Here is a 26,701-nt window from a genome sequence, read left to right on the forward strand (position 1 = left end):
GCGCTAGCTGCGCAGCATTTGTGCACCGCCGCCGTCAGTGTCAGCCAGTTTGCCGTGGCATACGGAGCTCCATCGCAGTCTTTAACACTGGTAGCATGCCGCGACAGCGTGGACGTGAACCGTATGTGCAGTTGACGGACTTTGAGCGAGGGCGTATAGTGGGCATGCGGGAGGCCGGGTGGACGTACCGCCGAATTGCTCAACACGTGGGGCGTGAGGTCTCCACAGTACATCGATGTTGTCGCCAGTGGTCGGCGGAAGGTGCACGTGCCCGTCGACCTGGGACCGGACCGCAGCGACGCACGGATGCACGCCAAGACCGTAGGATCCTACGCAGTGCCGTAGGGGACCGCACCGCCACTTCCCAGCAAATTAGGGACACTGTTGCTCCTGGGGTATCGGCGAGGACCATTCGCAACCGTCTCCATGAAGCTGGGCTACGGTCCCGCACACCGTTAGGCCGTCTTCCGCTCACGCCCCAACATCGTGCAGCCCGCCTCCAGTGGTGTCGCGACAGGCGTGAATGGAGGGACGAATGGAGACGTGTCGTCTTCAGCGATCAGAGTCGCTTCTGCCTTGGTGCCAATGATGGTCGTATGCGTGTTTGGCGCCGTGCAGGTGAGCGCCACAATCAGGACTGCATACGACCGAGGCACACAGGGCCAACACCCGGCATCATGGTGTGGGGAGCGATCTCCTACACTGGCCGTACACCACTGGTGATCGTCGAGGGGACACTGAATAGTGCACGGTACATCCAAACCGTCATCGAACCCATCGTTCTACCATTCCTAGACCGGCAAGGGAACTTGCTGTTCCAACAGGACAATGCACGTCCGCATGTATCCCGTGCCACCCAACGTGCTCTAGAAGGTGTAAGTCAACTACCCTGGCCAGCAAGATCTCCGGATCTGTCCCCCATTGAGCATGTTTGGGACTGGATGAAGCGTCGTCTCACGCGGTCTGCACGTCCAGCACGAACGCTGGTCCAACTGAGGCGCCAGGTGGAAATGGCATGGCAAGCCGTTCCACAGGACTACATCCAGCATCTCTACGATCGTCTCCATGGGAGAATAGCAGCCTGCATTGCTGCAAAAGGTGGATATACACTGTACTAGTGCCGACATTGTGCATGCTCTGTTGCCTGTGTCTATGTGCCTGTGGTTCTGTCAGTGTGATCATGTGATGTATCTGACCCCAGGAATGTGTCAATAAAGTTTCCCCTTCCTGGGACAATGAATTAACGGTGTTCTTATTTCAATTTCCAGGAGTGTAAATATGTCAACGTTTTTCCTAAGTACCAAAAATAAAAAACGTATAAAACGACTTAATTTGGCTTTTTTTAGGCACTTGATACTGTGATATGACAAGGTACCAATCATGCTCGATGAAGGGGTCCTCGAGAAAATTTTGTTGGGAACCCCTGGTCTGGTGGGAACGTGAAGGGACGCGTACAGTAGAAAAGGGCAGAGGCCGACCTCGTCTGGTGACTGACAGAGACTGCCGAAAATTGAAGAGGCAGACATCTATCCAGACCATCACACAGGAATTCCAAACTGCATCAGGATCTACTGCAAGTACTATGAAATTCGGCGGGAGGTGAGAAAACTTGGATTTCATGGTCGAGCGGCTGCTCATAAGCTACACATCACACCGGTCAATGCCAAATCACGCCTCGCCTGATGTAAGAAGCGTAAACATTGGAGGATTCAACAGTGGAAAAACGTTGTATGGAGTGACGAATCACGGCACACAATGTGGCGATCCGATGGCAGGGTGTGGGTATGGCGAACCCCCGGTGAACGTCATCTCCCAGCAGGGAATATCGCATAACAAACGGAGTGTTGGGGTCCTCCACCGACAAATTGGTAAATTTTGGTGTTGCTTAAAGTAGTTTTTGGTAACTGTTTCGGAGTTCAGGGTAAAAAAGCGTCTACAGAATGTGAGTGCCCATGAAATGTGTTGTGGGTCATGTGCGGTTCGAGTAATATGGAGCTCCTGATACGTCTAGACACGACTCGGACAGGTGACACGTACGTAAGCATCATGTCTGATCACCTGCATCCATTCACGTCCATTCCGACGGACTTGGGCAACTCCAGCTGGACAATGCGACACCCCATACGTCCAGAATTGCTACAGAGTGGCTCCAGGGGCCACTTCCTCAGGGCTGAACATTATTGAGCATATCTGGGATGCCTTGCAAGACCACATCACCACCCCCTCGTACTCTTACGGATTTATGGAAAGCCTGCAGGATTCATGGTGTAAATACCCTCTAGTAACACTTGATAGGTCTCATGTATAATTTTGGAATGTGAATTTTTGGTATCTGAACCGATTGCGAGCGAGAAGCGATGTAAGCTATATCGCATCTTTGAGCTGCGCTAGGGCGCAGGGGAGCAGTCGAAGTTTACCTGTGTTTGAGTAAAGCAGACAATGTTCAGCTCTCGTAGCGAGTGGAGTCGAAGTTCAACTGTGTTGGTAGATACACTACTGGCCATTAAAATTAATACACCACGAAGGTGACGTGCTACAGATACGAAATTTAACCGACAGGAAGAATATGCTGTGATATGCAAATGATTAGCTTTTCAGAGCATTCACACAAGGTTGGCGCCGGTGGCGACACCAACAACGTGCTGACATAAGGTTTCCAACCTATTTCTCGTACACAAACAGCAATTGATCGGCGTTGCCTGGTGAAACGTTGTTGTGATGCCTCGTGTAATGAGGAGAAATGCGTATCATCACGTTTCCGACTTTGATAAAGGTCGGATTATAGCCTATCGCGATTGCGGTTTATCGTATCGCGACATTGCTGTTCGCGTTGGTCGAGATCCAATGACTGTTAGCAGAATATGGAATCGATGGGTTCAGGAGGATAATACGGAACGCCGTCTTGGATCCCATTGGCCTCGTATCACTAGCAGTCGAGATGACAGGCATCTTATCCGCACGGCTGTAACGGATCGTGCAGCCACGTCTCGATCCCTGAGTCAACTGATGGGGACGTTTGCAAGACAACCACAACAATCTGCACGAACAGTTCGACTACGTTTGCAGCAGCATAGACTATCGGCTCGGAGACCACGGCTGCGGTTACCCTTGACGCTGCATCACAGACAGGAGCGCCTGCGATGGTGTACTCCATGACGAACCTGGGTGCACGAATGGGAAAACGTCATTGTTTCGGATGAAGCTAGGTTCTGTTTACAGCATCATGAAGATCGCATCCGTGTTTGGCGACATCGCGGTGAACGCACATTGGAAACGCGTATTCGTCATCGCCATACTGGCGTATCACCCGGCGTGATGGTATGGGGTGCCATCGGTTACACCTTTCAGTCACCTGTTGTTCGCATTGACGGGACTTTGAACAGTGGACGTTACATTTCAGATGTGTTACGACCTGTGGCTCTACCCTTCATTCGATCCCTGCGAAACCCTACATTTCAGCAGGATAATGCACGACCACATTTTGCAGGTCCTGTACGGGCCTTTCTGGATACAGAAAATGTTCGACTGCTGCCCTGGCCAGCACATTCTCCAGATCTCTCACCAATTGAAAACGTCTGGTCAATGGTGGCCGAGCAACTGGCTCGTCACAATACCCCAATCACTCACTACTCTTGATCAACTGTGGTATCGTGTTGAAGCTGCATGGGCAGCTGTACCTGCACACGCCATTCTAGCTCTGTTTGACTCAATGCCCAGGCGTATCGAGGCTGTTATATCGGCCAGAGGTGGTTGTTATGGGTACTGATTTCTCAGGATCTATGCACCCAAATTGCGTGAAACTGTAATCACATGTGAGTTCTACTATAATATATTTATGAGTTCTAGTATAATATATGTATCCAATGAATACCCGTTTATCATCTGCATTTCTTCTTTGTGTAGCAATTTTAATGGCCAGTAGTGTATGACAGGCGGCACTGTAATGGCAATGAGTTGCGCTATACACGCCTGGCGGAAGAAACGCGTACTAGACAAGCTCCGCCCACGGCAATGTTATTGGGGGGTACCCACCCCCTCGTACGTACACAGAGAATCAGTTAGAACCGCGCCTTAAGTCGAGTACGAATGGTGATATTGTTCAAAAAGTGCTATTTTTCCATTATTATCTCTTAATAACAGCCGCGCGGTAGGGTGTCGTATGCAGAGAAGGCTCCACATTCCAAACTTCCGGGATGAACTCCGGAAATTTATTTCAGGTATTTTGGGCCAAAAGCAAAGAGATGGGAATCCAACAAAAAGAAAAATAAGCGATAAGCTAGAAAAGAGAAAAAGTTTGTCCCTACACATTGAACAGACTGATGGCATACAAGTGGGTGAAATGTCACAAACCCGCTCGGTCTAGGGAGTCTTGTCACAGCCGCGCAGCTCCCCCCTACGGAGGTTCGATTCCTCCCTCGGACATGGGTGTGTGTGTCGTCCGTAGGGTAAGTTAGGTTAGGTCGTGTGCAAGCTCAGGGACCGATGACCTCAGAAGTTTGGCCCCATAAGACCTTACCACAGATTTCCAAATTTCTCAATAATACTTGATCTCTCCTGAATAATTTGATGCATCATTTGTCCATTGACACCGATTGAACGTATAGTTTCATTATTTTAAAGTTAATAGCGCAGATGTAAAAAACAACCAGTCATTCTGCACTGACTTCCTTGAGTGTCTGTATCTCCATAACTATTCAGTCTAGAATGCTGTGGTTTTCAGCTATTTATTCCTTGAATTCATGTTAATGTTCGTGTTAAGAGGTTGGATGCAGTGTGTAAATAGAAACGGCGGTATTGCCCACGCATTTTGTGGAGACTGTAAATGGTAAAGGAAGACTTACAGACAAAAACATTGATTAACTCCAGCAATATTATGGAATGACAATAAGAAACGATACACATGACCAACAAGAGATGAAACGAGCAGTGTGAGCTACATTCTTTCACAAATTATCCACTGCACTGATGATACACCTATACATGATCTTTGCCCACTTGGTACTGATTCATGGTGCAAGTACCGCAAAGGTCAGGGAGTGGGTACAGAGGAACAATTTAGGCACAAAAATAGCATACCGTCCGCAGTGATGGAAGCTATGAAATGGTTCAAATGGCTCTTAGCACTATGGGACTTAACGTCTGTGGTCATCAGTCCCCTAGAACTTAGAACTACTTAAACCTAACTAACCTAAGGACATCACACACATCCATGCCCGAGGCAGGATTTGAACCTGCGACCGTACCGGTCGCGCGGTTCCAGATTGAAGCGCCTAGAACAGATCGGCCACTGCGGCCGGCGAAGCTATTAAACCGCGATAGCACATCCTGACCTCCTTTTCAAATGTCTCTATCGCCGAATGCAAAACCCGAATGAGTCTTCTAATAACGTCATTTCGACACGCATAGAAAAAAAAAGTGTAGCAATGAAAATTCTATGCTTCGGTGTTTTTGACGCTATGATAATGATTAATGATTGTAATAAGGGAAGAATTAGGGTACTAGAGCTAATTCGTATCGCTCCAGGAGCCAACACAGAGCAAGCCTTCCAGCGAATGCGATTTAGGATCATTAAAGCCCAGCGTGCGGCAGGGTGAATTACTAAAGAAGCAAGAGGCAGGAAAAGAAAGAAGTTTTTAAGTTTGCAGCATGATTAAGTACACGTTCCAGATAATGCTGATTATGGGCCTGGCTGTTTCTCGGAGCTGGTATGGGTCCATGTGTGAGGTAATATCAAATGAAACGTTTAAGCTTGATTACCTGAAAACTATTTTTTTTAAAAAAATATTTGACCCGTTATCTCACGAACTACAACAGATACGAGGGGCATTTGAAAAGCCCATGCAAAAATAAAAACGTGATTGGGTAAACCTTTTTCATTTTTCGACATAGTCTCCTTTTAGACTTATACACTTCGTCCAACGCAGTTCTAATTTGTTGATCCCAAGTCTGCAGAATAGGTGGGGGGGGAGGGGGGGGGGGAGTGAAACGAGTTGGAATCCTGTTTCCATTAATTTTTTGACCACAGCTCCTGAGGTGTGTGCTAGTGCATTGTCGTGATGGAAAAGGACTTTTTTGCGGTCCAATCGCTGGCGTTTTTCTTGCGCCTCGGCTTACAAAGATCCCAATAACGATCAATAATATTCCGTGTAATAGTTTTACCCTTTCCCAGATAGTCGATGAGGATTATCCCTTGCGAATCCCAAAAGACAGTCGCCATAACCTTTCCGGCCAAAGGACTGGTCTTCGCCTTTTTTGGTGCAGATTCGCCCTTGGTAACCCATTGTTTAGATTGTTTGGTCTCAGGAGTATAGTAATGTATCCGTGTTTCATCCACAGTGACGAAACGACGCTTAAAAGTCCTGCGGATTCTTCCAGAACAGCTGCAAACCCTCCTTGCAACACTTCACAAGATTCCGTTTTTGGTAAAGTGTGAGCAATCGCGGAACCCATCTTGCAGATAGCTTTCTCATATCCAAATGTTTATGCAAAATATTATGTACCCGTTCATTCCAGATGCCCACAGCACTAACAATCTTACCCACCTTAACTCGTCTGTCATCCATCACCATATAACGGATTTTATCAATGATTCCTGGAATCGCAACCTCCACAGGGCGTCCAGAACGTTCAGCATCACTTGTGCCCATATGGCCGCACCGAAAACTTTGAAACCACTTATAAACTGTTGTAATCGTAGGTGCAGAGTCACCGTAATGTTTATTAAGCTTCTCTTTAGTCTCCCGAGGCGTTTTGCCTGTCATAAAGTAATGTTTAATCACCACACTAAATTCTTTTTCGTCCATTTTTTGACAAACACTCGGCTGCCTTGATTCACACGAATGCCAAACACAAAGAAATGGATCAATATGGCTGAAACTTTGTGTGCGTTCTTTCCAAAGATGCTACTAACTAAACATGATCTCGATATGCGCCGGTGATGCCATGTCTCGGACTTTGCACGGACTTTTCAAACGCCCCTCGTACGTATATCTAATTTTACACTGTTACTTCTTAGCATACTGCTGGTGCTGCTGTACCACCAAAACATTTTACTTTAATGGTTTTTACTTAGAGAAGGAACAGGGGACATTAAAAAAAATTGAACGTAATTTTTGAAAAATCGTAACTGACTGATTATTTGTCTGTGTATTCTGATCCTGGTTCAGTAATCAGAAAAAGAGTGAAATTACACATTACTGGCCATAAAAGATGACAGGCATCTCATTCGCATAGCTGTAGCGCATCGTGCAGCCACGTCTAGATCCCTGAGTCAACAGATGGGGACGTTTGCAAGACAACAACTATCTACACGAACAGTTTGACGACGTTTGCAGCAGCACGGACTATCAGCTCGGAGACCGTGGCTGCGGTTACCCTTGACGCTGTATCACAGACAGGAGCGCCTGCGATGGTGTACTCGACGACGAACCTAGGTGCACGAATGGCAAAACGTCATTTTTTCGGATGAATCCATGTTCAGTTTACAGCATCACGATGGTCGCATCAGTGTTTGGCGACATCGCGATGAACCCACACCGGAAGCGTGTATTCGTCGTCGCCATACTGGCGTATCACTCGCCGTGAAGGTATGGGATGCCATCGGTTACACGTCTCGGTCACCTCTTGTTCGTATTGACGGCACTTTGAACAGTGGACGTTACATTTCAGATGTGTTACGACCCGTGGCTCTACCCTTGATTCGATCCCTGCGAAACCCTACATTTCAGCAGGATAATGCACGAGTGCATGTTGCAGGTCCTGTACGGGCCTTTCTGGATACAGAAAATGTTCGACTGCTGCCCTGGCCAGCACATTCTCCAGATCTCTCACCAACTGAAAACGTCTGGTCAATGGTGGCCGTGCAACTGGCTCGTCACAATACGCCAGTCACTTAATGAACTGTGGTATCGTGTTGAAGCTGCATGGGCAGCTGTACCTGCACACGCCATCCGAGCTCTGTTTGACTCAATGCCCAGGCGTATCGAGGCCGGTATTACGGCGAGAGGTGGCTGTTCTGTGTACTGATTTCTTAGGATCTATGTACCCAAATTGCGTGAAAATGTAATCACATGTCGGTTCTAGTATAATATATTTGTCCAATGAATACCTGTTTATCATGTGCATTTGTTCTTGGTGTAGCAATTTTAACGGCCAGTTGCGTACTTCCTAAAAATTTCAGATCTCTATCTGTCAAAGGTTCTGAGATAATGGGTCATCAAGATTGCAAATTTAACACTGTAGGTATAGGACGTGCGTACTCCCCTTAGGTTGAAGGCATTCCAGCAGCTAATGAAGAACCTCTGCCGTGCCCGTACACTGGCCGGACGGAACCCGGGAAAGTGTGACCGCAAAGAAAGCGATCGGCCACATAATAGCTGCGGGTAGCGTTTCCAATCAGACGAGCGACGCCTGTCCCCGTGCCGGACGGAGCAAGAAGTCAGCGTGACGGAAAGGCAGGTACGTGATCCAGCTGGGCGGTCTCACAGCCTCGGCTAGTCAGCCGGCACGCCGGAAACGCGGCTCGAGCGACGGAGCAGGAACACCGGCGAGGAAAAACCACGACACGCTTTCTACCAGCGTCGCTACTCACTTGCACCAAACGGATTCGCAGTGTCACCCCTTGCCTTCTTCAGGTCGATTTTTCCAAGCGACGCTACAAGAATGAGTTGCAGTTTTTTCACGTTGGCACGGAAGTAACGTGGTGATGTTGTCAACCTGAAAGTTGAAAGTCCTTTACTATTTTAAACACGGTCATTCTGGAGCCGGTATCGCCTTACAGGCACTAATCTAGGGATTGGTTCCAGGGAGGGGAGCATCGGTGGGACTGAGTGTTGCGGACTGGCAAGACAGCCAATCCACAATGACGGGTAGCCGATAGGCACGCGTTTAAGCTCACGCAGGCTGGCGTGAGGTCTGGAACAGGTAAAGGATTTGAGTCTAGCAAATAAAGTACGTAGCTGTTGGAATACTTAACTTTAATCCATAATTTGTGAACATCGGTCTGACGGTACATGCAGCACAAGATAAATAGCAAATGATAATGGCGCCTTGCTAGGTCGTAGCAAATGAGAGCGTATGTAGACAGTGAACCATTGCTAGCAAAGTCGGCTGTACAACTGGGGCGAGTGCTAGGAAGTCTCTCTCTAGACCTGCCGTGTGGCGGCGCTCGGTCTGCAATCACTGACAGTGGCGACACGCGGGTCCGACGTATACCAACGGACCGCGGCCGATTTAAAGGCTACCACCTAGCAAGTGTGATGTCTGGCGGTGACACCACACTGAGATGGGGCCACACTATCTTAGTTTGTCACCCCTCCCCTCCCCCTGCCCAAAATATAATCGCTATCACTCCAGTTTTCACATTCCACAATTGCCTACGATTTACATGTTTTCATATATTCATAATAACCAGTAACCCTCTACAGGGTGTTACAAAAAGGTACGCCCAAACTTTCAGGAAACATTCCTCACACACAAAGAAAGAAAATATGTTACGTGGACATGTGTCCGGAAACGCTTACTTTCCATGTTAGAGCTCATTCTATTACTTCTCTTCAAATCACATTAATCATGGAATGGAAACACACAGCAACAGAACGTACCACTGTGACTTCAAACACTTTGTTACAGGAAATGTTCAAAATGTCCTCCGTTAGCGAGGATACGTGCATCCACCCTCCGTCGCACGGAATCGGAATCCCTGATGCGCTGATGCAGCCCTGGAGAATGGCGTATTGTATCACAGCCGTCCACAATACGAGCACGAAGAGTCTCTACGTTTGGTACCGGGGTTGCGTAGACAAGAGCTTTCAAATGCCCCCATAAATGAAAGTCAGTAGGGTTGAGGTGGCGGTGTATCGAGGAAGTACAGTACATACTGACGAAACTAAAGTGAGCTCTAACATGGAAATTAAGCGTTTCCGGACACATGTCCACGTAACATCTTTTCTTTATTTGTGAGTGAGGAATGTTTCCTGAAAGTTTGGCCGTACATATTTGTAACACCCTGTATAGTGGGCAAGCTAGCACATGGGGAACTACGAGGTGCAACAATAAAGTAATGAGACTGATATTCTTTGCAAGATGTGGCAACCCTGCAGGCTTGCATAGGCATAATATCTTTGACCTCGGTCTAAAAGGTGCTTCTAGTCCAAGCGGCACATCGATGCAAGTCCTCAGTCGTGAGTTGCGCTGTAATAAGTTAACACGTGTTTGTGTCTCTCGTCAAGGAAATGGAACCGGATCATATTCCACAACGGTATGCCATTTCTTTTTGCATTAAATTGGGTGAAAACGCGACAACAACTTACGGTAAGCTTCAGAACGTTTTTGGAGAGGAGATTATGTCAAGAGCTCAAAGTTTTTCGTTGGCATAAAATGTTTAGTGAAGGCAGAACGAATGTTGAAGATGAAGACCGCAGTGGATGACTGTCAACGAAATGCATGCTTGTATGATTCTTTGATTCCAAGGGAAATGTTCATAAAGAGTGGGTGCCTCCTGGACAAACAGTTAACCAATATTACTACAAAGAAATTATAGAGAGGCTTCGTAAAAGAGTTCTTCGTGTCCGTGCCAACGTTGCTGATAATTGGATTCTGCATCACAATAACGCGTCATCCCACACTGCTCTGTCAATACAGCAATTTTTAACCTCAAAACAAATTTCAGTACTACCACAGCCACCTTATTCACCAGATACCGCTCCGTGCGACTTTTTTCTATTTCCAAGAGTCAAAACGGCGGTCAAGGGACACCATTTTCAAACAACACAAGATGTCCAAAAAGCTGTGACGAGGATCTTGGGGGACATTACAGAAGATGAGTTCCAGAAATGTTACCATCAATGGCAGAAGCGCTGGAAAAAATATGTGCAATCAGAAGGGAACTACTTTGAACGAGACAACACTAAACTTGACTAAAACGGTAAGCAACATTTTTTTCACGTCAATTTTATTGTCGCACCTCGTATAAATATAGACGTCTTCAAATTATTGGGCTAAAGATATTTTTTCCGGAACTTTACATTTATTACACATTTACATCCACATACAGATTACATTTGTACATTCAATGCATTGTTTGCATGCCTTTGTTCTTAATCTACATTTTTATCTTGCTTGGCATAGTTTTTATTAACTTTTCACATGACACTTTAATATCATTGTCATGGTACCAGATTTCGCTACTTTCTCCATGAGATCTTGTTTGGTGGTTATTGCAAATTTCCTTATCCTCTCTTTCACAATAGCCTGTAAATTTCCAATTGGGTTCATATCAGGGTTATTCCACGGTCAGGGCAACACTTTCAGTTGCTTTTCTTCCAAGTACTTGGAAACACTTTTGGCTTTGTGGCAAGGTGCCCCATCACGCATAAATATGGCATCTTCACTAAGAAACCACTCATTTATTTGGGGGAAAAGTTCCTTTTCGAGGATTTCTTTATACTGTTCTTGCCTCATTGTCCCTTCAACAAACCGTAATCTGCCAGGGCCTTTCACGGACATCACACTCTAGACCATAACGGAAGTTATATGGATATGGTGTCTTATCCATTATAATTATCCGGGCTGTTATGCCGTGGTCGCTTGATGAATTCTGTGTCAATTCCCAACGTTTCGTCTCCGACTGCTGGAGACATCTTCACGGGGGTCCGTAGCTCGATGGAAGGTCCAACACACCCACTGGCGAGGCAGTCGGAGACGAAACGTTGGGAATTGACACAGAATTCATCAAGCGACCACGGCATAACAGCCCGGATAATTATAATGGACATGACATTTCCGGCCGTGAAAGTCTACATTTTAGTGTCAGATATGGTGTCTGTTCTTTCGGAGATGGCCGAAAGAACAGACACCATTGATGGATGAGCTGCAGCTGTCTAGAACGAAATTAGAATTATATTAATACCTTCAGCTGCTGACGGGCGTCGATATATAATAACGAGGGCAGTCCCCGTGGGACTCGAACCCGGGATCTCCTGCTTACATGCCACCGAGGGCACACAGGATAGTGTGACTGCAGGGACTATCTCGCGCACGCCTCCCGCGAGACCCACATTCTCACCTTGTATGACCACGCTCTACATTCGTAGTGTCCCACCCCAACACACTCATTACTCTTGGAAGACATTCTTATTAAGTCCCGTAAGAGTTCGGGTAATATGTGTGCATCCTCACAGAAGAAGAAGGTCATGGCCGGTGTTGCCATAACTGTATACTTATATGACGGGCGTTTTTATGTATCTCGCGGGAGACGTGCGCGCGATAGTCCCCGCAGTCGCACTATCCTCTGTGCCCTCGGTGGCTCAGAAGGATAGAGCGTCTGCCATGTAAGCAGAAGATCCCGGGTTCGAATCCCGATCGGGGCACACATTTTCATTTGTCCCCGTTGATACATATCAACGCCCGTCAGCAGCTGAAGGTATTAATATATTTCTAATAACGGAAGTTGGATGCATCACACATTGTTGCACACACTCAGCTTTGAACTGTTCTCCAGGTCTGCAACGATCATACTGGCTGCTTTCTTCCAACACAGTGTATACAGTGATTAAAATTCTTCTGGGTATTATGCCGCGTCATTGCTAAAAACTAACAACAATAATGAACTAAACCCGACGTTTCGGCCGAATTGCAACTGCCTTCCTCAGGGCACGACACCGGCCGCGGAAGCCTACGTTCTTATAACAGTTGAATACAGCTTCATCACTGAAGCATACCTTAAGCATGTGTACAAAGTTGCAAGTTAGAAAAGTTTGGAATACTAGCATAGGAGACATCAACAGTCCCAAAATTCAAATGTGCATTTCTTCAATATCAATAAAACATCACAATTTCAAGGGAAAAGTCCTAACTTTAGAGATCAGACGCACTTAATTTACCATACCATTGCACGTACCTTAGCCCAGTCCTCACTTCTCTGCTCCTGAAGTTGTTTAGTGCACTGCAATCTTTTGGTTTTCATGGCAGGTGTTTTTTCCTTGGTCGGCATGCCTTTCAACCACATTCAAACAGCCCCCTCTTCACTGCCATAGTGAAACTTCAACACACAAACCTTTCAGCTGATGGCTCATGTGTGTAGAAGTAAGTTTACGGTTGACTGTTGCTATGTATGTAAGTCTTCTCATTGTTCTAGGACGGCTGTTTCTTTTACGTCCACATTTTCCTTTCCTGTTTGGCTTGTATTCACCACCTTTCTGCACCGAAAGTTTGATTCAGCTGGCAGTTTTTTTGTGGTGTTCTCAATCTCTCAGCAGTTTCTAGCTGTGTATAACGATTTTCAGCAGGATGTGCTGCCACAGCCGAAACTTTCTGAGGTGAAACATCTTTTGTTTTGGAGACTCCACGATTTATTCCTATAGCTAAAAACATGCTCGTTCGCAAGTCATATAATGTCTTGTTAATGTAGCAAGAAGTTGACAGAATAAATACAAGCCGAAGTACACAACGGAAACATAAAACATTACTGTAAGCACAGTTTCAAAGGATGCACACAGACAACCAACACCAACACGATTTGGAGGGAAAATGGCAAATGTTACCAACAGTGAAAAATTCTGTGATCTGTGAGTTGCTTGGAAGGGAAATTTGGTGGCATCAATCAAACCATTAAAACAAATTAATTATTACACTTTGCTCTCCTATTTTTACACCAGAAAGTATCACAAATAATCGTTTAGTCTCATAATTTGAACACAGCTGTAATGGCCTGCCTCAGGGGTCAGTTCTGGCCCCATTCTGTTTAACCTGTGCATCTATGATATGCCAAAGACGGACTCCACGTGATCTGATGAAACTGGATGATTACTTCTATAAATGGAGACCAGCATAACCCGAATAAAAATTAGGTTGCTGCATTCCACCTAAGTAAGATGCCCAAAGAAAGCTACCTCTGGATCAGTCCTTGACATTCAAATAACAGAGCACCAAGCTATTAAGAAACTTGACTGAAGAGTAAATCTACTTCGCAAAATTTTTGAAAACAGCTGGTGTGCGGACTAGGACTGTTGATATTATTAACAACACCGGGAATTCGATACATCCAAATTTTAAAAAATATCATTTTAGGCCTGCGATAAATCGAAAAAAAGATATCGACGTAATAACTGATAAAAATAACGGCGGCACATTGTAAATATACTGCCAGTTTTACGGCAGTATATGTAAGTACAGATTTATTATTAGATATTCTGTACAATTCTGTACATCAACCAGCTAGCAGCTTGACTATTCCTCTTAAAGCAAAACTTGAAAGGAAAGTGATGCATGTTCACGCTTGGCCACAAACGTCGCAGATTACGTCAGAATCTCCCCTCACACCTCTGCGCCCACCGCAACGACAAGTCTTGTATCTCACATTTTTGTTCATCAGTTTCAGCAACTATCTTAGAAGAATACCGATGTGAAGAACACTAGTTGCATTAAAACTTTTTTTTTTGCGCATTTGAAGTGCTACTTCTTCACATCGCAAATCTTGTTATTCTATTCATATCGACACCCTCCCCTCCCCCTCCCCAGTGCCAGTGCAATCGGAGTTGTTCTTTTGTGCCACATATACGTGTTTCACACAATCAAAGACAAAGACTGGACGACAAAAGCTCAAAAACTAGTAAGATTCCTACACACAGTGAAAGAGAAATTATGCTCTACTACAATTTCAAAAGAACAACTTCAAATATTTACCGAAAATTGCGCAAATATATAGGCCTAGTAATTGCCTTTTCGATATCGATATATCGACATGTTAGTGATATGTACATGTACCGTAAATATCGATTTACACTCCTGGAAATTGAAATAAGAACACCGTGAATTCATTGTCCCAGGAAGGGGAAACTTTATTGACACATTCCTGGGGTCAGATACATCACATGATCACACTGACAGAACCACAGGCACATAGACACAGGCAACAGAGCATGCACAATGTCGGCACTAGTACAGTGTATACCCACCTTTCGCAGCAATGCAGGCTGCTATTCTCCCATGGAGACGATCGTAGAGATGCTGGATGTAGTCCTGTGGAACGGCTTGCCATGCCATTTCCACCTGGCGCCTCAGTTGGACCAGCGTTCGTGCTGGACGTGCAGACCGCGTGAGACGACGCTTCATCCAGTCCCAAACATGCTCAATGGGGGACAGATCCGGAGATCTTGCTGGCCAGGGTAGTTGACTTACACCTTCTAGAGCACGTTGGGTTTCACGGGATACATGCGGACGTGCATTGTCCTGTTGGAACAGCAAGTTCCCTTGCCGGTCTAGGAATGGTAGAACGATGGGTTCGATGACGGTTTGGATGTACCGTGCACTATTCAGTGTCCCCTCGACGATCACCAGTGGTGTACGGCCAGTGTAGGAGATCGCTCCCCACACCATGATGCCGGGTGTTGGCCCTGTGTGCCTCGGTCGTATGCAGTCCTGATTGTGGCGCTCACCTGCACGGCGCCAAACACGCATACGACCATCATTGGCACCAAGGCAGAAGCGACTCTCATCGCTGAAGACGACACGTCTCCATTCGTCCCTCCATTCACGCCTGTCGCGACACCACTGGAGGCGGGCTGCACGATGTTGGGGCGTGAGCGGAAGACGGCCTAACGGTGTGCGGGACCGTAGCACAGCTTCATGGAGACGGTTGCGAATGGTCCTCGCCGATACCCCAGGAGCAACAGTGTCCCTAATTTGCTGGGAAGTGGCGGTGCGGTCCCCTACGGCACTGCGTAGGATCCTACGGTCTTGGCGTGCATCCGTGCGTCGCTGCGGTCCGGTCCCAGGTCGACGGGCACGTGCACCTTCCGCCGACCACTGGCAACAACATCGATGTACTGTGGAGACCTCACGCCCCACGTGTTGAGCAATTCGGCGGTACGTCCACCCGGCCTCCCGCATGCCCACTATACGCCCTCGCTCAAAGTCCGTCAACTGCACATACGGTTCACGTCCACGCTGTCGCGGCATGCTACCAGTGTTAAAGACTGCGATGGAGCTCCGTATGCCACGGCAAACTGGCTGACACTGATGGCGGCGGTGCACAAATGCTGCGCAGCTAGCGCCATTCGACGGCCAACACCGCGGTTCCTGGTGTGTCCGCTGTGCCGTGCGTGTGATCATTGCTTGTACAGCCCTCTCGCAGTGTCCGGAGCAAGTATGGTGGGTATGACACACCGGTGTCAATGTGTTCTTTTTTCCATTTCCAGGAGTGTATTTTGGAAAATGTATCGATATATTGATGTTTGACCAATAGCTCTAGTGTCCAGAATGAGATTTTCACTCTGCAGCGGAGTGTGCGCTGATAGGAAACTTTCTGGCAGATTAAAACTGTGTGCTGGACCGAGACTCGAACTCGGGACCTTTGCCTTTCGCGGGCAAGTGCTCTACCGTCTGAGTTACCCAAGCACGACTCACAACCCGTCCTCACAGCTTTACTTCTGTCAGTACCTGGCAGGTAGCTCAGATGGTAGAGCACTTGCCCGCGAAAGGCAAAGGTCCCGAGTTCGAGTCTCGGTCTGGCACACAGTTTTAATCTGCCAGAACGTTTCAGCCCTAGTGCGTAAGGCAATACTCTACAATCTGCTACACTCTCTTGCGTAGTCTGCTGGAGAATACTGCGCATCTGTGTGGGGAAATTGTGCGCACACAACGAACACTGGTGTACAGCTTAATGAAGCCATGCGAGCTATCACTGGTACTGTCAGATCTACTCCCAGTCAATGGCCCCAGTCTTAGCTAATATTGCTTCGCTAGATCTGAGGAGGAAAAGCGATTACGCTAAACTTGCTCAAAAAGATTACTTTCATAAGAGCTTTCCTTTGTACGCTGCCCTATTAGATCCACCAACAACTTGTGTGAAATCACGCTACCACCCTGGGTTAATTTAGAATAGTGGTTTCCGACATGGGGTTAATTACCCCCTGATGGGTAAAATGAAATTTTCTGAGGGGTAAAAACTAAATGATTCGGTTCTCTTTCAGTCACGAAACTAAATTGTTTTCAAAAGATCACTGCTATTTTTACTATTTAGTAAGACTCTAATACTGATTATGTAAGTTAATAATAATTACTTTTACTCAATTAGTAGCATTAATGCCACTGAGGTTACATGTTCCCCGTATAGTCCACCCACTTCACACACGTGGTGTGCTTTGTTCTGTACATCTCCTCCCGAACAGGCTATGAAGGCCCAACTGTACCGACCGGCCGCCGTGTCATCCTCAGTCCACAGTTGTCACTGCATGCGGGTATGAAGGGGCATGTGTTCAGCACACCGCTCTCCCGGCCGTATGTCAGTTTCCGAGACCGGAGCCGCTACTTCTCAATCGAGTAGCTCCTCAGTTTGCCTCACAAGGGCTGAGTGCAGCCCACTTGGCAACAGCGCTCGGCACACCGGACGGTCACCCATCCGAATGCTAGCCCAGCCCGACAGCGTTTAACTTCGGTGATCTGTCGGGAACCGGTGTTACCACTGCGGCAAGGCCGTTGGCTTGTTCTGTGCATCGGTGATGATAAAAGTGAGACACACACGTAACAAATGCTAAATATCTCAAAAAAAGTCTTCTCCAAGTTGTAGATAGTACCTGCTGTACAATCCACATATTGCTACATCAATCGCTTCGAGACAGGAAACTGAACCAATTGACAGCATAAACTTCTGAATGTAATTATTATTATTATTATTAGAGTGCTTGGACACAAAGCATTAACAGTCTGAAGTCTTCCAATTTCTGTCAGTTCCGAAGTAAGAAGTGCAGCAACGTGATTTTAGAACAGTAAGTATAGTGCACATTTGAAATTCTTTCATTTTTAATGGAGTTGCAATATAGAGGTCAAGCAAGTGCCGCAATGGAGAGGAGTAATGTCAGCGAAGTATGTTTTGCCACTGTAGTAGATAGTTAGCTTTCTACGGGGGGGGGGGGGGGGGGGCACTTGCAATGAGCCACGAATTCCCTCAGCATTCATTCTAAAACACACACACAAACTTAATATCATTTATATTTCATCATTTTAAAATTAAAAATGTTACAAGAAAAGTCTTCCAATCTATAGTGTAGTTAGGTGATAATGTTGCGGAGAGGGGGGACAACAGATTGCGGGGGAGGGGGGTACTAGTTAATCTCTCACGCAGGGGTAGTAATTTAAGAAAGCTTGGGAACTCCTGATTTAGAAAAATATCGTTTTTTTTTTTGACGTCATATGCAAATGGAGACAGCGTTGGAACGAACATCCACCCAATAACGCTCACCTAGTAGTTGCATTAAATCAGATGATGCTGACGGAATTAGATTAGGAAATGAGACACTTAAAGTAGTAACTGAATTTTGCTATTTGGGCAGCAAAATAACTGATAGTGGTCGAAGTAGAGAGGATATAAAATATACACTAGCAGTGGCAAGGAGAGCATTTCTAAAGAAGACAAATTTGTTATTAAGTATGGATTCAAGTGTCATGAAGTCTTTTCTGAAAGTATTTGTATGGAGTGTAGCCATGTATGGAAGTGAAACGTGGACGATAAATAGTTTGGACAAGAAGAGCATAAAAGCTATCGAAATGTGGTGCTACAGAAGAATGCTGAAGATTAGATGGGTTGATCATGTAACTAATGAGGAGGTATTGAATAGAATTGGAGAGAAGAGAAATTTGTGGCACAACTTGATTAGAACAAGGGATCGGTTGGTAGGGCATGTTCTGACGCATCGAGGGGTCACCAATTTAGTATTGGAGGGCAGAGTGGAGGGTAAAAATCGTAGAGGGAGACCAAGAGATGAATACATTAAGCAGATTCAGAAGGATGTAGGTTGCAGTAGGTACTGGGAGATGAAGGAGCTTGCACAGGATAGAGTAGCATGGAGAGCTGCATCAAACCAGTCTCAGGACCGAAGACCACATCAACAACAACAACGTCTCACTTTTGTCATCAGTAATGTATGGGACAAAGCACAACATACGTGTGTGATGGGTGGACTATGTGAGGAACCTGTGATCACGCGATTAATGCTACTGATTAGGAAAATAATTATTGATAGTTTATATGATCAAATAAGTCTTACAAAATTGCAATAAGAGTAATGATCTTTTGAAAGTAACTTAGTTTCGTCATTGACTCGGAATAGAATAATTGAGTTTTTACCCCCTAGAAAATTTCGTTCTACCCCTCAGAGGGTTAATTGCTCCCAGGTTAGGAACCACTGTTCTACAACCTCATACTCCGTTCATCGTAAGAATAAACCTGATGTAAACAAACACAAACGCGACGATTGGTCAGAATCTGTAGCACATGTACACTGGTGTTGTTAGGCTCTTGGAAGTAGGTCCTACTAATGTATCAGATACATTCTTAGCAAGTTACGTTAACCGAAACTTTAAGATATTCAAATGTATTAACAGCCATCAGCGTTTTTCTTCATCACGCTTTAGTTACGTAGTTTACATTTCAAAAATCGTGTACTGTCACAGTATGTGTACTGTTGTGCTCTGATTGTCGCGCTGTTAATACGTAGTAAGAAAATGGTTGAAGCTGCTTTCTGTTTCGTAGTGGAAAACAATTAAAAAGTGCCGAGAAATATGTTGTTCTTAATGTTTGTCATAAATTTACAGAGATAATCGGCTTTGAAGTTCTCGCACTGTATTAGATATAGTTGACGCAAAATTCACATTCGTTTACAGTGGAATCGGTAACGTAAATAGCTTGACTACTCGTAAATAATTGCACCACATGGTTCGTTCGTTGAAGTCTGGACTACGTCAATTTTTTTTCTGGTTCAATTCGAAATACTTACATCTCGTAATTATAAAATTCATCATCTTCTTTATGAATAATGCGCGTCTTCTTGTTTTTAATTACATATTTCGCAGCCGCGCTGTTTAAGGCACTATGTCACGAATTGCGCGACCCCTCCCGCCGGAGGTTCGAGTCCTCCCCCGGGCATGGGTGTGTGTAAGTTTAAGTAATGTGTAACTCTAGGGACCGATGGCCTCAGTAGTTTGGTCGCTTAGGAATTCACACACATCTGAACATTTTCGAACGTATTTCACGCGAAATTCCTGTTTTCGTTTCAAATATATTAATTCTCAATTAACGATATTTTATGAAAGACTGTTAATAAAGGTTGCTTAAATTAAGAAAACACAATATAATTTTTAAGGCGAAAATGAAAAACCAGGCACTCTTTATTTTGACTGTGTCCATTGTTATATACCACAGATGTAGGTACGTGTCGTAGAAACATGGAAAAAAAATCATGTTCACAGCATCGAGCACACCATACAAATGCTGCATTTTTATATTTGTACAATAAGAACCCAACAGAACTGATCTGCGGGATATGGCCGGAGAAATAAGAAGACTGTTCAGCAGCCAGACGCACTGGACCTAAGGCACGCACCTTTTTCACTTTCACAGCCGAACGTTGGCGGGGTGTAAAAGCTAGTTCGCGTCCGTAGTATAACACTACACGTGCACCCTGGGTAACGCTAAATGAACTAGCACATACTGGCAGTCAGGTAATTCAAATGGTTCAAATGGCTCTGGGCACTATGGGACTTAACATCCGTGGTCATCAGTCCCCTAGAACTTAGAACTACTTAAACCTAACTAACCTAAGGACATCACACACATCCATGCCCGAGGCAGGATTCGAACCTGCGACCGTAGCAGTCCCGCGGTTCCGGACTGCGCGCCTAGAACCGCTAGACCACCGCGGCCGGCAGTCAGGTAATCTGAGGATCTCCTGACTATAGGACACTCTCAAAAGAGTTATGTCACCAGACAGACCAAACGTCCCTTCTCAGGCCCCTCTGACCAGGAAACTCGGACCTGTGGTTCGAATTTGCCACATAAACATAGAAGGCATAAGGTATGCTAAGAGCCAGTTTCTATCAAAACTACTAAAAAATGACAACATTGACTTGGTTGCTATGCAGGAAACCCATTGTGATACAGTGCAACAACTAAATAAAAGGGGCAAAATATCAGGCTACGAGCTGTTGGGAGCGACCTATCATAGGTCTTATGGAGTAGCCACTTCCATGACATTGAAAGCGCTTTCCTAATTTCTACATCCACCAACGAAGACATTCATAATGTTGTCACAAAAATCGGAAGCATTACCGTCTCCAATATTTATAAGCCACCTTCTACACCTTGACCGAGCGAGGTGGCGCAGTGGTTAGCACACTGGACTCGCATTCGGGAGGACGACGGTTCAATCCCGTCTCCAGCCATCCTGATTTAGGTTTTCCGTGATTTCCCTAAATCGTTTCAGACAAATGCCGGGATGGTTCCTTTGAAAGGGCACGGCCGATTTCCTTCCCAATCCTTCCCTAACCCTAGCTTGCGCTCCGTCTCTAATGACCTCGTTGTCGACGGGACGTTAAACACTAATCACCACCACCACCACCACCACACCTTGGCCAGCCCACGTTCTTCAAACTGAACCCATCCTGCTGTATACATTAGGAATTTCATTACTCATCATGAGTGCAAATATAAAGACAATGATGCAAATGGGAAAGCATTAGCAAAATGGGCAGAAGACGAATACGTATACCATGTATTCAATGCTAAGGATCGATCTACGTCTACATCAGCTGCCTGGAGACAGGAATACAACCCTGACCTGTGTTTCGTCTCGCCCAACAACAGAGACCAACCTCTTATGGCCTCGCGTACAGTTCTGCCCGATTTTCCGCACAGTCAACACCGTCCACTCATAACAGAGGTAGGAAGTAAAATTCCCCAAATTACCTCTATTACTCGCCCACGATGGTACTTTAAACAAGCCAATTGGACTGGGTTCTCCACAGATCTGGACAAATGTTTGGGATGGATACCACCTACTATCAAAAATTACCAAAGACTTGTTGGTGCCATGATAAACAAGGCCAAGAAGCACATACCAAGATGGCACCGCAAAGAATACATCCCTGGATGGTCCCAAACGAGCGAAGAACTATACCAGAGCTTCCCTGAAGCCGGAGATCAGGAAATAGCGGATGAACTGCTTCTCAGCTTGGATGCTGTCAGACGACAAAAGTGGACGGAAACTGTAGAAAGCCTCAATTTCCAAACGTCCAGCAGGCAAGCGTGGTCATTGCTGAGAAAACTAGGGAGCCGCCCACCAGCACAACGACAAAAAGCAGCTCTAAGACCAAATGCCATAGCTGCACATCTAGTTAACACGTCTATGACACCAAAGGATAAAACACATACAATCCAAATGAAGCGAGAACTCCAAATCTTAAAAAAATGAAGCCACAGAAACGGAACACTCTCGCCCTTTCTCTAGCGAAGACATACAAAAAGCTCTGAAAGATGTCAAACCAACAAAGGCACCAGGTTTCGACCACGTTCACCCTGAATTCATAAACTGTGGCAAGTATACAAAAGTATGGTTGGCTCGATTTTTCACGAACATCATGCATACTGGCAATATCCATCAAGAACTCAAACGCTCTAAGGTAACAGCTATTCTAAAGCCTGGAAAGCCAGCTGATAACCCAAAAAGCTACAGACCGATTGCCCTGCTGTCTGCGATCTACAAATTACTAGAGAGGCTTATATATAACAGAATTAGCTCAGAATTGTTCAGGGTGACCCCAGTTGACTAGGCAGGCTTTCGGCCAGGAAGAAGTTGTACTGAACAGATGTTGTCACTCACTACTTACATTGAGGCGGGATTCCAGAGAAAACTGAAAACATCAGTGGCCTTTATTGACCTCCCAGCAGCTTACGACACTGTGTGGAGAGAAAGCATCATGTACAAAATTCTCCAGGTAATTTTTTGCAAATCTATAGCACGCTTCATACCATGCAAGCTCAATGATAGGGTGTTCCAAGTAAGTATGGGCACTGACTACAGCTCCATGAAAAAACTAAAGAATGGCTTACCACAAGGATCAGTGCTCGCGCCACTGCTGTTTAGCCTCTATATTGCAGACCTGCCGGAAACACAATCAAGAAAGTTCGGGTATGCTGACGACTGGGCCCTCGCTACAAGATGCAGCACAATTGAAGCATCTGAGGACATCCTAACGAAAGACCTGAAGATAATGGGTGAATATTTCCGTAAGTGGAGACTTCAACCAAATGCTTCAAAAACAGAGGTTAGTTGCTTCCATCTCAACAACAAACTCGCTGGAAAGGAGCTCAACATTCGATTTGAAAACACCATTCTCAGGCACAATAAAACTCCGAAATACTTGGGCATGACCCCGGACAGAACGCTATCTTTTAAAGAGCACCTAACAAAGACTGCCGAAAAATTAAAGACAAGAAACAACATTATTCAAAAGCTCTGTGGTACTACCTGGGGAGCAACGGCCTCCACTCTCCGCACCTCTCCCTTAACAATTGTATTCTCGGCTGCCGAATACTGTGCTCCGGTTTGGCTAAACAGCCCACATGTAAAAAAGGTGGATGTCCAGTTGCATAACACTCTAAGAATGATTTCTGGAGTAATTAAACCCACTCCAACGCAATGGCTCCCGATATTAAGCCACATCCCGCCGCCACACTTGCGACGTACTGACGCCCTTGTACGTGAATACAAAAACATCGTGGGAAATCGAAGCCTGCCAATCCACCAAGACATATAGGCTGCAAACACTAATAGGCTCCGATCTAGGAACCCGCCAACAAGAACAGCAACGACCTGTGTACAAGAAGGTTTCAGTATCACAAACGCATGGTCTGAAAAATGGAACGCATGGCAAAATCGTAACATGCCTTGCATCACACAAAAACCACCTGGTTTTGACCTACCACGCAAAACGTGGTCCACTCTAAATAGGATTCGAACTCGTCACGGCAGATGTGCTTACTCCCTGGGGTAAAATACTACCCCCTCAGTGTGACTGCGGAGAAAGTCAGACCATCTACATCTACATCTACATTTATACTCCGCAAGCCACACAACGGTGTGTGGCGGAGGGCACTTTACGTGCCACTGTCGTTACCTCCCTTTCCTGTTCCAGTCGCGTATGGTTCGCGGGAAGAACGACTGTCTGAAAGCCTCCGTGCGCGCTCTAATCTCTCTAATTTTACATTCGTGATCTCCTCGGGAGGTATAAGTAGGGGGAAGCAATATATTCGATACCTCATCCAGAAACGCACCCTCTCGAAATCTGGCGAGCAAGCTACACCGCGATACAGAGCGCCTCTCTTGCAGAGTCTGCCACTTGAGTTTATTAAACATCTCCGTAACGCTATCACGGTTACCAAATAACCCTGTGACGAAACCCGCCGCTCTTCTTTGGATCTTCTCTATCTCCTCTGTCAGACCGATCTGGTACGGATCCCACACTGATGAGCAATACTCAAGTATAGGTCGAACGAGTGTTTTGTAAGCCACCTCCTTTGTTGAATGACTAAATTTTCTAAGGACTCTCCCAATGAATCTCAACCTGGTACCCGCCTTACCATCAGCCACATTGTTGAAGAGTGTTCCAGAAGAGCCTACAATGGGCCCCGACGACTTCCTGCTCGCAACTCCAGAGTCGATAGATTACATTAATAGACTTTGTTTGTAGTCCTTAAGCTTTGTTATATTAGTAATGTCTGTTTGCAATTATTAACGTTTGTTATATTAGTGATTTGTCTGGTTCTTTCTTATGTGTCTGTATTGCCGTACGATACATAAACAAGTTGGCGGGATATAGAATCACACGTCAAAAACGAAGAGGAGAAAATGCAGCGCCGAGGTGGCTTCATGGATTCTGTCGTTGATCGACTCGTTATCGACGTAGCAGATGGCAGTTCCTGTACTGAAATTTATTTCACGGATTCGGATAAGAAAGGAGCTAAGAGATTACCACACGATTGACTGTGTAATTAATACTGTCAGTGGCTTCAGCATTCAACAGTACGGTGAAATCTCTGCAGTATGCCTTTGCATCACACATAACTCGCTCAGAAAAAATACTTTGTCTTTAAGTGAGGAATTTTCATCACTCTTGCTTGTAATTAGAATACTGTGTGAGGACAAATAGAGCATTTTACGCTTTTCGTCTGGTCACCTAAGAAGCGTACTGGAGTATCTCCGAATATCATTTCACTCGCTTTACAAACTGAATGACATTCGATGCTATACTGTTTCTCTACTCGTCTCTTTTTACATCTGAGCTACAACTGCTCACATCATTGCAGGTTAGTTGGACCGCTGGCTGCTGGCCAGTAGAGTTGGGCAACACGATTCTTTTTCCCGATTCGATTCCTACGATTCAATCCCACATTGCGAATCGATTCCTACGATTCGTTCACGATTCTTTCACGATTCATTCTAGTCTGCGATGGCACGATTCTTACGGAATGCAAAAAGTTCTACATCTTACTCACAGATCGCAGGACATGTCTTGAAATTGTCAATGGGGTTAGAATCAAACTGTGTCATGATAAGATATGCCAGAAATAGTTTATTTATGAGTAAACATGCATATGGCGTTACAAGTGTGATTCTCGATTTATACGAGTAATGCCTTAATTGATGAAAGGTCACGTTTGATTTGATTGCATCTATTGTTTTATTTCAGTATGCCAGCAAAGAGGATTCGATTTGTGCGAAAGGTGATGCAAAATTACGTGGTATGCCAAATTACGTGGTATGCCAGTTTGGTTGTGTGGCTTGAACGTATCAAACTACAGGCGTCTGTTTTACAGTAACAAAATCTAGCAGTGAGGCAGACGTGGTTTGGCTCACATCATCCTATGTTTTTCTATGCTAAGATGTCTTTCCAAGTCCACATCACCCTTGTAATTCATAACGCAGCTGACAGCCCTCCCACGCAGCAAATTTAGCTTAGCTTTCATTTCTTCTAAATACAAAGAATAGGTATTTTGCTTTTAATTTGTCTGAGAACTTGCCGCTGTCACTACTATTTACGTGAGAAGACGACATACTTCTAAACAGTAGGATTCAATCGTATACCGCGACAGTCGAAAACTCGAACTCGAAAATATTAATTAAAAAGCTTTTGTTTAAAGACGGTATTACACGCCGATCCGCCAAGAAAGGTATATAAAATTGCATTTTTACGAATGGAACTATGTAGGATATATATATTGTAAAATTGACTTCTTACGAAAGAATGGAACTATGTAGGTGAACTCAAAAAGCAAAAACCAGGCTAAATATAAAATTTCATCAAAATCGTTAGGACCGTTTTCGAGATACGCGAAATACACTCCTGGAAATGGAAAAAAGAACACATTGACACCGGTGTGTCAGACCCACCATACTTGCTCCTGACACTGCGAGAGGGCTGTACAAGCAATGATCACACGCACGGCACAGCGGACACACCAGGAACCGCGGTGTTGGCCGTCGAATGGCGCTAGCTGCGCAGCATTTGTGCACCGCCGCCGTCAGTGTCAGCCAGTTTGCCGTGGCATACGGAGCTCCATCGCAGTCTTTAACACTGGTAGCATGCCGCGACAGCGTGGACGTGAACCGTATGTGCAGTTGACGGACTTTGAGCGAGGGCGTATAGTGGGCATGCGGGAGGCCGGGTGGACGTACCGCCGAATTGCTCAACACGTGGGGCGTGAGGTCTCCACAGTACATCGATGTTGTCGCCAGTGGTCGGCGGAAGGTGCACGTGCCCGTCGACCTGGCACCGGACCGCAGCGACGCACGGATGCACGCCAAGACCGTAGGATCCTACGCAGTGCCGTAGGGGACCGCACCACCTCTTCCCAGCAAATTAGGGACAC

General features: G+C 45.7%; 1 protein-coding gene and 1 pseudogene across 1 annotated transcript in view; both read right to left on the reverse strand.

Annotated features, from left to right (window-relative positions):
- Positions 1–26,701, reverse strand: part of LOC124554137 (procollagen-lysine,2-oxoglutarate 5-dioxygenase) — a 465,996-nt gene that overhangs the window by 358,759 nt on the left and 80,536 nt on the right. The gene's annotated exons all lie outside the window — the stretch shown is intronic.
- On the reverse strand, positions 17,363–17,480 carry LOC124554317 (annotated as a pseudogene).

The sequence above is a fragment of the Schistocerca americana genome, chromosome 11 (assembly GCF_021461395.2).
Source record: "Schistocerca americana isolate TAMUIC-IGC-003095 chromosome 11, iqSchAmer2.1, whole genome shotgun sequence".
Classification (NCBI taxonomy): Eukaryota; Metazoa; Arthropoda; class Insecta; order Orthoptera; family Acrididae; genus Schistocerca; species Schistocerca americana.